This window comes from Oryctolagus cuniculus, chromosome 7 (genome assembly GCF_964237555.1).
Source record: "Oryctolagus cuniculus chromosome 7, mOryCun1.1, whole genome shotgun sequence".
In the NCBI taxonomy this organism is placed as follows: Eukaryota; Metazoa; Chordata; class Mammalia; order Lagomorpha; family Leporidae; genus Oryctolagus; species Oryctolagus cuniculus.
The window spans coordinates 101,524,438-101,542,520 of NC_091438.1; the positions used below are offsets into that span (position 1 = coordinate 101,524,438).

At 38.3% G+C, this 18,083-nt stretch overlaps 1 protein-coding gene across 24 annotated transcripts in view; it reads right to left on the reverse strand.

The window, feature by feature from the left end:
- Nucleotides 1-18,083, reverse strand: part of LOC100347668 (glutaredoxin-1-like) — an 87,806-nt gene that overhangs the window by 12,089 nt on the left and 57,634 nt on the right. For 4 of the 24 annotated variants that reach the window (XM_070078272.1, XM_051857593.2, XM_070078271.1 and 1 more), the window contains exons 3-4: nt 11,932-12,024; nt 11,680-11,793 (exon numbers count right to left, since the gene is read on the reverse strand). The exons of 17 other annotated variants lie outside the window; for them this stretch is intronic. The gene's annotated coding sequence lies outside the window, so the exon portion shown is untranslated. Of the gene's footprint in view, nt 1-9,364; nt 9,560-11,679; nt 11,794-11,931; nt 12,025-18,083 lie in introns of those variants that run through there. 3 more of the 24 variants (XM_070078268.1, XM_070078267.1, XM_070078270.1) reach the window with 3 other exon arrangements.

Below are 18,083 nucleotides of genomic sequence, written 5' to 3' on the forward strand. Positions count from 1 at the left end.
GGGACATACAAGTACAGGAAGCACATAGAACTCCTAGTAAACATGACCAGGAAAGATCTTCACCATGACACATTGTAATCAAACTCAGCACATTAAAACATAAATAAAAAATTCTAAAATCTGCATGAAAGAAATATCAGATTACCTTCAGAGGATCTCCAATTAGACTCATGTCAGACTTCTCATAAGAAACCCTACAGGTTAGAAGAGAATGGAAATATATATTCCAAGATTTAAGAAAATAAAAAAGCTGTCAACACAGAATAATATATCCAGCAAAGCTCTCAAATATGAATGAAGGTAAAATAAAGACCTTTCAATAACAAACAGAAATTGAAAGAATTTTCACCACCCATCCAGCCCTATAAAACATGCTAAAGAATGTGCTGTGCTACACACAGAATCACTGGTCATCACTATGAAAGAAAATAAATGAAGAAAATCTCTCAGTAAAAGTTCAAAGGAAATTCAATGTACAAAAATAGGAATATTTTTGGAAAATGCAGATCAAAATCATTACTTATCAATAGTCACCTTGAATATAAATGGCCTCAACTCTCCACAGACTGGCTGAATGGATTAACAAACAAAACCCATCTATTTGCTGTATTCAAGAAATACATCTCACCAATAAAGATTCGGGCAATGAAAGTGAAAGGATGGAAAAAGATATTCCAAGCCAACAGAAACCAAAATGAGCAGGTGTGGCCCTCCTAATATCAGACAAAATAGATTTTAACACAAAAACTGTTAAAAGAGACAAAAAGGGGCACTAGGTAATGATGAAGGGATCAGTTCAACAGGAAGATGTAATTATTACAAACATATATGCACCTAATTACAGGGGACCTGGCTATTTAAGAGAAATGTTAAGGGATTTAAAGGGAGACATAGACTCAAATACAATAGTAGTGGGGGACTTTGATACCCCAATTTCAGTAACAGACAGATCAACCAGACAGAAAAACAACAAGGAAACAGTAGATTTAATTGACACTATATACCAAATGGACCTAATAGTTATCTACAGAACTTTTCATCCTACAGTTGCAGAATACACATTCTTCTCACCAGTACATGGAACTTTCTCTGGGATTGACCACATGCTAGGCCAAAAAGCAAATCTCAGCAAATTAAAAAAAAATGAAATCATACCATGCATCTTTTCAGATCACAATGGAGTGAAGCTGGAAACCAGCAATTCAAGAATCTCTAGAACATATGCAAACACACAAAGACTGAACAACACATTCCTGAATAAACAGTGGGTCATAGAACAAATAAAAAAAGAAATCAAAAATTTCTGGAAACAAATGAAGGCAACAATGCAACATTTCAAAACTTATAGGATATAACAGAAGCAGTGTTAAGAGGAAAATTTATAGTAATTGGTGCCTACATCAAGAAATTGGAAAGGTACCAAATAAATGAGCTGTCAATGTGTCTCAAGGATCTTAAAAAACAACAGCAAACAAGACTGAAAAACTAGCAATAAAAGGGGCCAGCACCGTGGCTCAGTAGGTTAATCCTCTGCCTGTAACGCCGGCATCCCATATAGGCACCAGCTCTAGTCCCGTCTGCTCCTCTTCCAATCCAGCTCTCTGCTATGGCCTGGGAAAGCAGTAAAAGATGGCCCAAGTCCTTGTACCCCTGCACCCATGTGGGAGACCGGGAAGAAGCACCTGGCTCCTGGCTTTGGATCAATGCAGCTCTGGCCATTGCAGCCATTTGGCGGAGTGAACCAACAGAAGGAAGACCTTTCTCTCTGTCTCTCCCTCTCACTGTCTGAACTCTAACGCTCAATAAATAAATAAAAAATCTTTTTAAAAAACTACCAGGAAAAAGAAATTAAAATTAGAGAAGAAATCAACAGAATTGAATTTAAAAATACAAAAGATCAGCAAAACAAAGAGTTTTTTTCTTCAAGAAATAAACAAAATTGATGCACCTTTGGCCCAACTAAACAAAAAAGGAGAGAGAACCAAATCAATAAAATAAGAGATGAGAAAAGAAATGTAACAACAGACACCACAGAAATAAAAAGAATCATCAGATATTACTACAAAGATCTTTATGACAAAAAAAAAAAAACAAAACAGGGAAACCTAGAAGAAATGAATAGATTTCTGGACACATAAGACCTACCTAAATTGAGTCATGATGACATAGAAAACCTAAAGAGACTCACAACCAAGATAGAAATTAAATCAGTAATAAAGGCCCTCCCCAAAAAGAATAGCCACCCCAGGACTGGGTGGCTTCACTGTTGAATTCTACCAGATATTTAAAGAAGAACTAGCTCCAATTTTCTCAAGTTATTCAAAACAATTGAGAGGGAGGGAATCCTCCCAAATTCTTTCTATGAAGCCAGTATCACCTAATTCCTAAATCTGAAAAAGATGCAACAGAGGAAGAGAATTATAGACCACTTTCCTTAATGAACATAGATGTAAAAATCATAACAGAATTCTAGCCAATTGAATCCAACAGCACATCAGAAAGATCACCCACTGACATCAAGTGGGATTTATCCCTGGTATGCAGGGATTGTTCATTATTTGCAAATCAATCAATGTGATAGAACACATTAACAAACTGCAGGACAAAAACCATATGGTTATTTCAATAGATGCAGAGAAAGCATTTGATAAAATGCATCACCCTTTCATGATGAAAACTCTAAACAAATTGGATATAGAAGGAACATTCCTCAATACAATCAAGGCAATTTATAACAAACCCATGGCCGGCATCCTTTTGAATAGGGAAAAGTTGGAAGCATTCCCACTGAGATCCAGTATCAGACAAGGATGACCACTCTCACCATTGCTACTCAACATAGTCCTGGAAGTATAAGCTGGACCCATTAGGCAAGAAAAAGAAATCATAGGGATATAAATTTGGAAGGAAAAGTCAAACTACCCCTATTTACAGATGACGATTCTATGTATAGAGGATCCAAAAGACTCAACTAAGAGACAATTAGAACTCATAGAAGAGTTTGGTAAAGTAGCAGGATATAAAGTCGACACAAAAATCAACAGCCTTTGTATATACAGACAACTCCAAGTGAAATTGAGTTTCTAAGTCAATCTCATTCACAATAGCTACCAAAAAATTAAGTACCTTGAAATATATTTAACCAAGGATGTCGAAGATATCTACAATGAGAATTACAAAACATTAATGAAAGAAATAGCAGAAGATACAAAAAAAAATGGAAAAATCTTCCACATTCATGGATTGGAAGAATCAGTGTCATCAGAATGCCCATTCTTCCAAAAGCAATTTACAGATTCAATGCAATACCAATCAAAATACCAAAGACATTCTTCTCAGATCTAGAAAAAATGATGCTGAAATTCATATGGAGGCAAAGGAAACTTTGAATAGCTAAATCAATCTTATACAACAAAAACAAAGCCAGAGCAACACAATATCAGATTTCAAGACATATTATAAGGCAGTTGTAATAAAAAAAAAAAAAACTGGTAATGGTATAAAAACAGATAGATAGACCAATGAAACAGAATAGAAGCACCAGAAATCAATCCAAACATCTACAACCAACTTATCTTTGATGATGGAGCTAAAATCAATCCCTGGAGCCAGGTCAGACTCTTAAACACATGATGCTGGGAAAACTGGATTTCCACATGCAGAGGTATGAAGCAAGACCTCCACCTAACACCTTACACAAAAATCCATTCAAAATGGATGAAAGATCTAAATCTATGGCCTGACACCATGAAATTAGTAGAGAACATTGGGGAAACCCTGCAAGACATTGGCACAGGCAAAGCATTCTTGGAAAAGACCCCAGAGGCACAGGCTGTCAAGGCCAAAATTAACAAATGGGATTACATCAAATTGAGAAGTTTGTGTATGGCAAAAGAAACACTCAGGAAAGTGAAGAGGCAACCAACAGAATGAGAGAAGTAATTTGCAAACTATGCAACTGATAAATGATAATAACCAGAATATATAAAGTGATGAAGAAACTCCACAACAACAAAAAAAATAATCCAATTAAGAAATGGGCTAAGGATTTAAACAAATATATATTTTTTTGACAGGCAGAGTGGACAGTGAGAGACAGAGAGACAGAGAGAAAGGTCTTCCTTTTGCCATTGGTTCACCTTCCAATGGCCGCAGCGGCCAGTGCACTGCGGCCAGCGCATTGCACTGATCTGAAGCCAGGAGCGAGGTGCTTCTCCTGGTCTCCCACGTGGGTGCAGGGCCCAAGACTTGGGCCATCCTCCACTGCACTCCCGGGCCAGAGCAGAGAGCTGGCCTGGAAGAGGGGCAACCGGGACAGAATCCGGCGCCCCGACTGGGACTAGAACCCAGTGTGCTGGCGCCGCAGGTGGAGGATTAGCCTAGTGAACTGCAGCGCTGGCCAAAACAAATATTGCCAAGACACTCTGGCAAAAGATCTCTGTGAGTGAGATCTCAGTGGAAAAAACAGGTCTTCAAAGAAGGAGGTACCTTTCTCTGAAGGGAGGAGAGAACCTCCACTTTGACTATGACCTTGTCTAAACAAGATAAGAGTCGGAGAACTCAAGGGGCTTCCATAACCTTGGAAACTCATGACTGGAGCATAGGGGGATTGCTGATGCCATAGACAGGAGTGTCAATTGGTAAAGTCAACAACAGGAGTCACTGTGCACTTAACTCCTCATGTAGGATCTCTGTCCTTAATGTGCTGTGCATTGAGATTTAATGCTATAACGAGTACTCAAACAATATATTTCACTTTGTGTTTCTATGGGGGTGCAAACTGTTGAAATCTTTACTTAATGCATACTAAACTGATCCTCTGTAAAAAAAAAAAAAAAAAAAAAAAAAAGAAAAAGAAAAGAAAAGAAACTATCAACTCCCAACTTGACTCTCACTGGGATTAAACATGACAATAGGTCTGATCTGATTTCATCATCATTTAAAAAAAATCATCTATTATTTTTCACTTTATGTTTCTGTGTGGGAGCAAACTGTTGAAATCCTTACTTAAGGTATACTAAGCTCATCTTCTGTATATTAAGATAATCGAAAATGAATCTTGATGTGAATGGAAGGGGAGAGGGAGTGGGAAAGGGGAGGGTTGTGGGTGGGAGGGACGGTATGGGGGGGAAGCCATAGTAATCCATTATTCGTACTTTGGAAACTTATATTCATTAAATAAAAGTTAAAATAAATAAATAAATAAATAAATAAAACAAAAAACAAAAAAAAACAAATATTTTTCAAAAAAAGAAATCCAAATGACCAACAGGCACATGTAAAAATACTCAGGATCACTAGCTGTTAGGGAAATGCAAATAAAACCACAATGAGGTTTCACCTCACCCCAGTTAGAACGGTTTTCATACAGAAATCAAAAAACAATAAATGCTGGTGAAGATGTGGGGACAAAGGTACCTTAATCCACTGTTGGTGGACATGTAAATTGGTAAAGCCACTATGGAAGACAATTTGGAGATATCTCAGAAATCTGAATATAGAGACCTACCATATGACCCAGCCACCTACCTCACTCCTGGGAATTTACCCAAGGGAAATAAAATCATCAACCAAAAGAGTTATCTGCATCTTCGTGTTTATTGCAGCTCAATTTACAATAGCTATGACATGGAATCAACTTACATGCTCATCAACCAAGGACTGGATAAAAAAATTATAGGATATTTATACTACAGAATACTACACAGTGGTAAAAAAAAATGAAATCTGGTCATTTGAAACAAAATGGATTAATCTGGAAAACATCATACTTAGTAAAATAAACCAGTCCCAAATGGACAAATTCCATATGTTCTCCTTCATCTGTGAGAACTAATAGAACACCTAAAACAAAATCTATAGAATCAAATTGAAACTTTTAGAAAGGATGACTTGAGCTGCCTTTGCCTTGACTGTCAAGGAACTGTGTTTTTTTTTATTCATACTATTTGTTAAACTGTTTACTTAATTATTATTACTATTGTTATTAATAATTAAGATATTATTTTTATTCATGCTATTTGTTAAACTATTTACTTTATTATTATGATTAATATATTATTAATTAGAGTTAATCATATGTGTATAAAGTCAATTGAAAATAGATCTCAGTAAAAAATAAGAGTGGGAATAAGAGAGGGAGGTGGAAGTTTGTAACTATAAAGCTGTATAGTTCTGCATACATTCCTATGGACTTACTTCTAAGGGTACAGCTTAAAAACTTGTCATGAGACTCCAAATCTCATTTATCTTGGAGATAAAAATGTCATCTTAATTGGTAAAGTGATCATGTTCAGTGTTAAAATGAATATATAGGGCCAGCACTGTGGCTCACTTGGTTAATCCTTCGCCTGTGGCACTGGCATCCCATATGAGTGCCGGGTTCTAGTCCTGGTTGCTCTTCTTCCAGTCCAGCTCTCTGCTGTGGTCTGGGAAGGCAGTGGAGGATGGCCCAAGTGTTCAGGCCCTGCACCCGCATGGGTCCTGGCTTCGGATTGGCATAGCTCTGGCCATAGCGGCCATTTGGGGGGTGAACCAATGGAAGCAAGACCACTCTCTTTCTCTCTCTCTCTCTCTCTCTCTCTCTGTGTGTGTGTGTGTCTCTCTCTCTATCTAACTCTGTCAAATAAAAAAGTGCATATATAGATAGGATTAAGTATTAGAGTGATCATAGTAATATTAACACATAGAGTTAAAAAGGAGAGAATGTTCCAACATGGGAATCAGTCCATGCAGCAGACTCATAGAATGACAATTGCTTTAAGTAACATTCTGACCTCAGAATCAGCCCTTAAGTCTTCCTGGTCTGTCTGAAAACACTGTGAGATAATTTCAGGCATAGAAAGCCAGCACTGTGGCAAAAAAAAATGTTCTACATGAAGGATCTTTGTGAGTGAGTCCCCAGAGATAAGACATGGCCATCAAAGAAGGATGTACTCTCCTCTAAAGGGAAGATAGAACTACTACTTTACTTAAGGCCTTTTCCAAATACTGATGGAGTTTGTGGACACAAAAGGCTTCCATAGCCTAGGCAATTCATGTCAAGAGCCTCTGGTGGTCACTGATATCATACTTAAGAGTGTTAATTGTTAAACTAACAACAGGAGTCAATGTGCACTGTGCATTAAGGACCTCTGTCCTCAATGAGTTGTATTATGAGATATAAATGCATATAAAACTAGCTCTCAAACAGTTGTGTGTGTGTGTGTATGTATGTGTGTGTTGAAATCTTTACTTAGTATAGAGTTGGTCTTCTGTATACAAAGTTAATTATAAATGAATTTAATGGAGAATAGAACTGGCAAGGGGAGATGGAGAAGGAGGGGTGGGGGTGTGGGTGGGTGGGTGCGTATGGTGGGAAGAATAACTTTTTATAAAGTTGTACTTATGAAATTTAGATTCCTTAGAAATAAAATTTTAAAAAGTACTAACAAATATTCTGCATTGCATTTTTGAAAAGGAGGTGAAGATTTTATTATGTCTAAAAAGGCCTAAGCAAAAGGAAACTGTTATTGTGGGTTGTCTTTCAGATTTAGTCACATGTTACAGAGAAATTCCCCGTAATATATGTGCAATTCATCATTACCAGATAAGACACAGAGGAGATGAATGTGGAAAGTATAACGAAGCCAGTCCAGTTTATTTTAATGCAATTGTAAGTAACAATACTTTAATAAAATGAAAAGAAATTCTGGATTTTTTGCAGGTAGGACTTGCAGATAACATTTGCTGAAGGCAAAGTGCTCATATAATCAAACAATTAAGAGGGCAGTAAAAGAAAGCTAAGGAAGCCGGCGCCGCGGCTCACTAGGCTAATCCTCCGCCTAGCGGCGCCAGCACACCAGGTTCTAGTCCCAGTTGGGGCGCCGGATTCTGTCCCGGTTGCCCCTCTTCCAGGCCAGCTCTCTGCTGTGGCCAGGGAGTGCAGTGGAGGATGGCCCAGGTGCTTGGGCCCTGCACCCCATGGGAGACCAGGAAAAGCACCTGGCTCCTGGCTCCTGCCATTGGATCAGCGCGGTGCGCCGGCCGCAGTGCACCGGCCGCGGCGGCCACTGGAGGGTGAACCAACGGCAAAGGAAGACCTTTCTCTCTGTCTCTCTCTCTCACTGTCCACTCTGCCTGTTAAAAAATAAAAAAAAAATAAAAATTAAAAAAAAAGAAAGCTAAGGAAGGAAGTAGGCCAGATTATAGACAGCCTCATATACTATGTATGGAAACTTGGAATTAATCCGAGGGAACCCATGGGTGAATTTTAGAAATGTGCTTTAATTAGAACATTGGTTATTGGAAGACATATTTGGAGGGAACGTAATTATTATATTTGAAGTAGAAAATTGAAAGCTCATGGACTATGCCCATGATTACATTTTTGTATTCTGTTTTGTTCTATGTGTTAACATGCACAGTATTTGGCAAGCTAAATTTGCACAGTTTAAGCAATTAAATAGTGGATTTCACATAAATATTTGGATCACTGATTTCTGAAACACTGGAAGATTTGTGGTTATGAGGCATGCTTTTCTGGATAAAAAGCAGAAATTGAATAGCAGTTGCTTCTTCTTAGATTGTGGGATTCACTGTCTACCTTGGGTACCTCACCTGATCTCCTAATACACACTAAACACCTGGTCTCATGCTATTGGAGTTGGGAAATTTCAGTATAATTGTCCTTTACAATAACAACCCTTGATTTTAAAAAATGATCAGAAGAAATAAAATCCATACCTAAATCATCAACATCATTCATATAAGATGTCCCAACTTAATGGAACTACATTTTGATACCAACTAACATAAGGACAAACTGTAGAAATAAGCAGAAGTAATGTTTATTATGTGATCACTTCAAAAATTATTTTGATAGAGTAACATAGCACTATCCATTTCTGCTAATATGATAAATTAACTCAAGTGTAAAGCAATCAAATGATCACTCTCCCATACCAGGAGAGTCTAAGTGGTAACTGATCAGAATGAAATATCATTTCATTTACTGTTCATGGGTAACTCCAAGGTGACCAGAACAGAACAAGTTCACAATCACCTGCCCCCTCCCTTTGACCCACAGCTTTATTGAGAGATGGAGCTTGTAGTTACAAAAGATTTCCAAATGAACCCACTGGCCACTATCCTTCCTAGCACTGATAAAAGAACAATGTACTATTTCCAGGGGCCATGTGATTTGTAGCTTCAAGCCTTCTGAATAATTATGCAATGATTAGACATTCAATTAAGCATTCTGACCAAAGAGAAATTATGTTATTACATAAGGGAAGAAGAAAGAAAAAAAGATATTGATTTTGTAGCAATTTTACCACACTCTGGAGAGTTTTCTCTTTTGTAAATCAGAGGCCACATGACTAACCCCTTCTTGTGTTGTATAAAATTCACAATCTGCTTATCTCACTATTATTCTTCAGGCTCTGCTGCTCCACACTCAGTCATATTTGTATCTCCAAGCCTGGGACAGTACTTGGTTTGCTAGACAATCAACCAATGTTTGTGGAAAATAAAGCATGTCCCTCAATGAGGCATTTTTCCTGCCTTCCCACAAGATGAGCTGGAAGGGAAATGGGGAGAAATAGATTTTGTGGTACATCCTCTGCTGCATCTTGAATTTTGTCTACATGAGCTCATATAGTAACAGATAGAAACTCTGACAGAGGCACAACTGTGTGGTGGGAAAGAATTAATAAACATGCTTGCATATTCTCTTGCTACTATTGTTATAGAGTCTCAGGCAACTAATTTGGATTTTTTGAACATTGGTATGCTCTTGAAAAAACTCAAGTGTATAATAATTGCTTTACCAACATCACACTGCTTTAGTGAGAATCAATTAAGACAATGGAAATGAAATAGAGGTGCAATGTACAAAATGATATATTGCGGGGGGGCTCCAATCAAAAAGGAAACAAAGTTGCTGAGCCTTCACTCAACAAGGCCGCTAAGCCTTTGCTCTAGTTTGCCGCACTTCCGCATCCCAGTGACAGCGTTTCCAACAATCCAAAATGGCCCCCGGGGGAGGTACCTAGCCTGACAGGAGACTTCTGTATTCGTGAACAGTATGTGTCCTCGGCTGTGATAGGCCCTTGAGGGTGTGCCCGGCTCGTGTCCTGCCTTACCCTTCAGCTGGTTGGCTCAGTTCCCTTGTGCCCTGGACAGTCCCCTTTCTGTGTCTATAAAAGCTCTTCCCCTCCCAATAAAGTCGAAAACCTGGCTGCGCCCTGGGCATTGACTGATCTCCTGGCTCTTGTGTGGTTCCTTTGCCGCCGACACTCATCTTCCCCTGAGCTCCCCAGGCTGGCCCTGAGATCTATCGGACCTGCTGCCCCATGACAAGCAGCAATATATGAATATAGTAATATTATTTCTTGAGATACTATAGAGTGAAAATGACATTGGAAAACATGAAGCCAAAGCTTCTCTCTTTGGAAACTTAATTAAAGGTAAAACTGTTATGCCAGTGATAACCAATATTTTACTTATTTGCTTATTCAATATTGATTGAACTCCTACCATGTTCACATTCAAGGTCCAGCTTAGGTGATCAGACACTCAATGCTTTCAATTAATTTCAAAGGCTCCTGCCAAGTTTTCAAAATCTTTTATTTCAGAACTATTATAAAGTCACCTGTAATAATTATCACTTTGGAAAATTTAGAGTAAGGTTACCAAAATAGCAGTGCAAACAGGGGTATGTGGCCTTAGTCACTTCATGAGTTAGAAGTCTGGCAGCACCTGCTATTGCTTAAGGCAAAAAGTGTCAGTGCCTGGCATTTAGCAAGTCATTGTTGGTTGAATGGAATTGAACAGCTGCTCTAAGAATCAGCAGAGGCTACATCTGGATTGCATGGCTGAGGCTTTTAATCTGACTCTGTCATTTTTCAGAGCAGGAAAATAGAAGCTCAATAAATTCAAGTCCCAAGGTAATATAGGCAAGTAACTTGAGAGTCAGAATTCAAAATGGTACTCTTCTGGTTCCAAGTTCTATGTTTCCTATATGGAGTGTATTACCTTCTACAAATGCTAACTCTATTTTAGGAGTTATTTTTAAATGTTATTTGTTATACAAGTTTCATGTATTTTATACATACAGATTTAGGAGCATAGTAATGCTTCCCTCCCTCCTACCCACACTTCAATCTTTCTTCCTCCTCCCTCTCCCATTCCCACTCTTAATTTTTACGGAGATCTACTTTTAGTTTATTTAATGATCTTAAGGTTATTAATATAAGTGGCCTTGCATTTGCATAATGATGAAAATAGCACTGAGTTACCTAGTAGACTTCCTTAAAAGACTGTAAAATCACAATGTCAATATAGTATTTCAGGTAGTTCACAAATTATGCCAATTATAGTAATTGCAGCCAAAGTTTATGGATAAGCAACTGAGGTGCATTAAGCCTGTCAGCTACTCTGGCAATGTTTAATGCAATAATCAAAAGTGCACATGAATTATATCCTGCAAAGTTAATGTTATAGCCTTTTTTTTTCAATATAGTAATGCCCAGAATAAGCAAAATGTCAATAGCAACACAGAATTAAAGTACTGAAAATTGTGTATTTTGTTGTCTATTCCCTCATCTTTATTTTACTGGCTGTTAAAGACAATAGTATCCCCCCAAAGAAAACAAGAATGTTATAGTATTCAATGACCCAGGTGAACAAATTCATTACCTTTGGTGCCAGTTTCCAACCTATTCTCCCAATAATGCTGAAGGAAAATCAATCTGCACTTGTGATTTACATTCCTCACAGAAACAGAGCTAATCCATGGGCTAATATCAGTAGCTGTTGAAATGGAAATATTTAAGTCACTTCTCCAATGTCTTCTCCCAGCTAAATTTTTATTATTTCCCCTTTCAATTTTATTACCTCCCCTTTAATTACTTATCTTAGATTTACAATTTTTACATAACATGGTCATACTCTTCAAGAATTACAGTGAAGATCAAATCAGCTGTGACACCTCTGGCAAGCAGTGAGTAGGCCTGGACCAGCATCAACTTAAGAAATTTGGCCCTGTGAGGGAAGATATCAATATAACCATAACTGCTTGGTTACAAGAAAACATACCCTGCTAGACTTATCATTAACAAGAAACCTGATTCATTTAAGACAGAAAAATAGTTGCTCAGTTCCATTTTCACTAGCTCCCTGGAGGAATTTGTCTGATCTGTTTGCCTGAGTTCTAAATGAGCAAACAATCAATATGTCTAATGTTTTTGGAAAGGAGTTACAATTTGGAGTGTAGATATAAAGGGATTTGTTGTAGAGGCTTTGCAAGCAATCAGTTCACGCATTAACACCAGATAAGCTGGGGCCAGCATGGCATAGTGGGTTAAGCCTCCACAGCAGTGCAGGCATCCCAAATGAGCACCAGTGTTCTACTTCCAATCCAGCTCCCTGCTCATGGCTCAGGAAAGCAGTGGAAGATGGCTCAAGTGTGTGGGCCCCTGCACCTAAAAAGGAGATCCAGAAGAAACTCCTGGCTCCTAGCTTTGGATAGGCCTAGCTCTGGCTGTTGCAGCCATTTGGGGAGTGAACTAACAGATGGAAGATCTCTCTCTCTCCCTCTTTCTGTCTGTAACTTTGTCTTTCAAATAAAATAAGTCTTTAAAAGGAAAGACAAAGTTAATCACACAAAAAAAGTGGTAAGAAATGCAATGTCACGGAGAAAATATGTTTTACCCTCACAACTTGGCTTACATTTGACATTATTTATTTATAAAATGGAGCTTCATTCATAAAATGAAGGTAATGATCCCTACCTAATGGGAATGTTGTCAGGATAAGGGAAATAATGACTCCAGGTCATTTATCCTGAACTCACACAATACAGATTGCTAAATAAATTGCAGCTTTATTATTACATATAATAAAATCAAACGAATGCAGTATATGCTGTAAATAGTGCTTCCAGCTCTTTAAGAATTTAATCAGCTTTGCAGCTTATTCTTATCTTCACCATAAATGTGTGAGGGATCATTAAATAGATCTAAACTCCCAAGTCTATTAATGGATGAAAACATATATAGTTATCTTCAAGAACTGGACTAGATCAGTGTAAAGATGCAAAGCTCTGAACTTTTAGAATGCATTTAGAAGGAAAGCTGTATATCTAAGTCATGACTCCTCCCTTTCATTGGGCACATTGAAACACTATGTACTGGCAAGAATGGAGCTCTTCCAGGTGCTGAAAATTTCTTCCATAGTGGCCCCATTGACAAAATCCTGAGCTACACCTCCCCAAAATCCTTCACAATAAACTCTCTTCAATAAATATACATTTCAGGACTGGCGCTGTGGCATAGCAAGAGAAACCGCCACCTGCCATGGGCCTTCCATATGAACAACAGTTCTAGTCCTGGCTGCTCCACTTCTGATTCAGCTCCCTGCTGATGCACCCAGGAAAGCAGTGGAAGATGACCCAAGTGTTTGGACCCCCTGACCCATGTGGAAGATCCAGAAGCTGCTCCTGGCTCCTGGATTTGGATAAGTCCAGCTCTGGACATTACAGCCATTTGGGAATTGAACCAGCAAATGGAAGACTTCTGTGTCTCTGTCTCTCTCTCTCTCTCTCTCTCTCAAATAAATAAATAAATAAATAATTCTTTTTTAAAAAGATTTTTATTTATTTGAAAGTCCGACTTATACAGAGAAAAGCAGAGAGAAAAAGAGATCTTCCACCTGCTGGTTCACTCCCCAAATGGCCGCAATGGCCAGAGCTGTGCCGATCTGAAGCCAGGAGCTTCTTCCAGGTCTTCCCACGTGGGCACAGGGGCCCAAGGACTTGGGCCATATTCCACTGCTTTCCCAGGTCATAGCTGAGAGCTGGTTTAGAAGTGGAGCAGCAGGGATTCGAACTGGTACCCAAATGGGATGCCGGCACCGTAGGTGGCAGCTCCACCCATTCCTCCACAGTGCTGGCTCCATAAATAATTCTTTAAAAATAAATATATATATAATCTTCAGCATTATGCATATAGTGTTTTTAGTGTCCTCCAGATTAGAGTTTTCAGGTAACATACAATAGGATCCTCAATTAAATCTACATTTAAGATCAACAATGTTTCAATGCTTTTTTCTCAGTCTAAGTGTGAACTAGGTCAGTCCTGATTTCTGGAGGTGGACCTAAAAAAATTGTTTACTGAGTCATCTCCAGTGACTATAGGATCCATGTCAGATTTCTATTTGGAATATATAAATTGAACCAGGCATGCTGTATTTTTATTTGTTAAATATGGTAATCTTACTCCAAATGAACTGAATTATGTTTACCTTTATAGTACTTGTGATATCTGATCATACTTCTAAAATTCATATTTTTAAATCCCTTGCAAACATTTTCCAGTACTTGTCTATTATTTTAAAGGAATTAAAACATTTGTAGACTAGAAAGGAACTGAATGCAATCACTTGGGGACAGTTCAGAGTGTGAGTAGTAACCTTGGGGACCTCTGGCAGCTGAACGCATCATGGGAGGATTTCAATTTCCTCTGAATTTCCTGTATAATCCCTAGAGGCTTTTGATCCCAAAGAGTAAGACCCAATCTTTGACCTCAAAAGTGCCCTTGATATAATTCGGCTGCTGCCTGGGTCATCACCACTCCCATCTGTGGCTTCTGTGTGCTTCCTCCACTGTCTCATGGCTGTTCAACAGGGAAAGAATCCCCATGTCGAGCCTCTCATGGCTTGTGGCCATGGCTTGTTGTGGGGAGAGTGTATCTCTTTGGGTGGATGCCCTTAGGCAAGCACTTTTTGTTTTTCATCAACTTCCTCTCAGGGAACCTAGAACCAATCCCCAGCACTGTGTCAGAGGATGTGTCAGTGGTTTCTACTTTGTCAAAAGGATCCCTGCCTTCTGAGCTTGTGTCCAGTGCCCAGTCAGGCTTCTGTGTACCTCAATTTTTTTCATAACACGGTGAGTTCCCTATTCTCTGTGTAAGGGTACTTTGTGCTAGTCTTTTAATCTTTTGAGACTAATCTTAGATCACATCATAAGTTTAGATATTTTTCCCCATTATGCTACAGGTACAGTAGCAATATCATTTTAAAAAATATATATTATATGATGTCTTATGAATTTTATCAAAATTTATGTTCCTATAACTTCTCACATGTTTCTGAAAAACATGTATCTTTGGGGTGGGCACTGTGGCATAGTAGGTAAAGCCACCACCTGCAGTACCAGGATAGGCATCCCATATGCACTCTGGTTCAAGTCCCAGCTGATCCACTTCTGATCCAGCTCCCTGCTAATGTGCCTGAGAAAGCAGCAGAGGATGGCTCAAGTGCTTGGGCCCCTGTAGCTATGTGGGAGACCTGGAAGAATCGCCTGGCTCCTGGCTTTGGATCTGCCCAGCTCCAGACTCTCTCTCTCTCTCTCTCTCTCTCTCTCTCTCTTTCCTTCTTGTTCTCTTTCTGTAACTTTGTTTATAAAATAAAAAAATAAAGCTTTTAAAAAAACAGAACCATCTTTTTCAAAATATTTATTAATATATTTATTTGAAAAGCAGAATGACAGAGAGCTTGATCTTCCAACTGCAGATTTACTCAAAAAACACTCAGCAATGCTAACTCTCAGGAAATTTTAAATAAAGATAATAGTGATCTATCTCACTCCTGTTCAAATGGCTATCATCCAAAAAGACAAAAGTTAGCAAGTCCTGGCAAAGTTGTGGAGAAAAGGGAATCATAATATACTATTTTTGAAAATGCGAATTAGTATAGTTATTATAGAAAACAATATGAAGGTTCTTCAAAAACCTAAAATAGATCTAATATGTGACCCAACACCAACTTTTTTCAAAAAAAACAGAATTTTCCATGCCTTCCAAAAACCCTTATCTACTTCAGTAGCTCCCTCCCCTCAATGTCAGCACTATCCTCAACTCTGGTCTATCACTTTCTTGCTTTTCTGTGCCATATTACCATGACTAACATGTGGTTTATTTTGGCAAGTTTTAAAAAGTTGAAACGAGGGACCAGCACTGTGGCATAGCGGGTAAAACCTCTGCCTGCCGTGCCAGCATCCCATATAGGCACCAGTTCAAGTCCCAGCTGCTCCATTTCCAATCCAGCTCTCTGCTATGGCCTGGGAAAGCAGTGGAAGATGGCCCAAGTCCTTGAGTCCTTGCACCCTTGTGGGAGACCCAGAAGAAGCTCCTGGCTCCTGGCTTCGGATGGGTGCAGCTCTAGCCATTGCAGCCAGCTGGGCAGTTAACCAGTGGATGGAAGAATTCTCTCTCTCTCTCTCTCTCTCTCTCTCTCTCTCTCTCTCTCTCCTGCCTCTCCTTCTTTCTGTGTAACTCTGACTTTTTTAAAATAAATAAATAATTTTTTAAAAAAAGTTTACATGAGGGCTCACACTTGATGCAAATTCACACGCATACACACACACACAATTTTTACTCAACATGAAGATGTTTGGCCTTGTTTTTCCACATATTTTTATTTCATTTGTCTTTAGTATTGAAGTAATGTATATGAGCTACAACACTTTTTTATCTCCCTTTACCATCGACATTTTAATTATTTCTACTTTATGCTTTTGCAAAGTATGTTTAGATGAAAACTTTGTAAACCTTACTTGTTATACCTACGCAAGGGTTCTTCTAAGGAATAATTGAATTTTAGTTTCTGTGTCATCCAGTAAGTGCATTTGCAATTTAGAAAATAAGTTGCTATTGCTGTTTTTATTATTATTTTATGCTGCTTTATGTCCCCACAAAAAGATTTAAATATTCATGCAAAGTTATATGAATGTACATTTCTGTGAAAAAGATATGATCTCCTCTTGTTCCAAATTTATGGCAACAACAAATATTTTTATATATTCCAGTGTGATGCATACAAAATCCTATGGCATTATGAGATTGCTTTACTTATTGATTAGCTCATTATTGCAGCATCAGACCATACAACAATGGATTGCATTGTATTATTGTTATTGTTGCCTCATCTATTGTAATAAGTGGGAATCAAAAACACTTTTAAAGCTAATAAATCAAGCAATAGAAATTAATTATATTTAATATTACAAATATAAGATCAGAGTGTCAATTGTTAAATCAACAACAGGAGTCACTGTGTTGATCTGTGTAGGATCTCTGTCTTCAATGTGTTGTACTATGTGAATTAACAGTATTACTAGTACTCAAACAGTACTTTATACTTTGTGTATGTGGGTGCAGTCAGTTGAAATCTTTACTTAGTATAAACTAAGTTGATCTTCTGTATATAAAGATAATTGAAAATGAATCTTGATGAAGAATTGGATGTGAGAGGGAGTGGCAGATGGGATGGTTGTGGGTGGGGGGTGGTTATGGGGGGAAAAGCCGCTATAATTCAAAAGTCATACTTTGGAAATTTATATTTATTAAATAAAAGTTGAAAAAAGATAATACAAAGATCAGCACAAGAACAATAAAATTTCTTCTTGTAACTTCTTGTGATTTGGAATTAAAGAGTGCAGGTCAATCTAAAAATTACATAACTCTACTCTAATATGTTGTTCAATTTTTGTTACACTCATTCAAAAAAGGACCTCAACCTAGTCAGTTGGGACAAAGAACCTTGAAAGTCTATATTTGGAAAGGAAGACGGGTAGCTTGCCATTGTTTCCTCCTTTCTCTCTCCTATGTCTCCTTCTACACTTGTTGTTTGCTCTTCTTATGCCTTCCAAAGTCTGACCAAAGAGAGAAACAGAGAAAAGAGCACAATCATAAACTCCCTGCGCAATTACAACCCAATACCAGAGACCTCTAGATGTGACTGGTGGCACAAGCTGCCCTGTTCTGTCATTCTCAAGACTGCTCACCAGAGGATTCTTCTCTCCCTCTCTAGATACAGGAAATGCCTCCCCACCTGTTAGCATGTGTAATTTTCCCTCAGCCCCTGGGTCTTCAGTGGGAAATCAGGTAATGAAGTTCCTTTCATCCTGCAGCCAGTGCTCTCAAAAGCTAATCATGCAACTTTCCTCAGTTTGCTGTGTCAGGTGAAATTGAAACTCTCCCTCAATGCAACCTTATAGACAGGCACAGCTTTAAACACAGCCTCTCACCTCTCAGTCTTGCCTT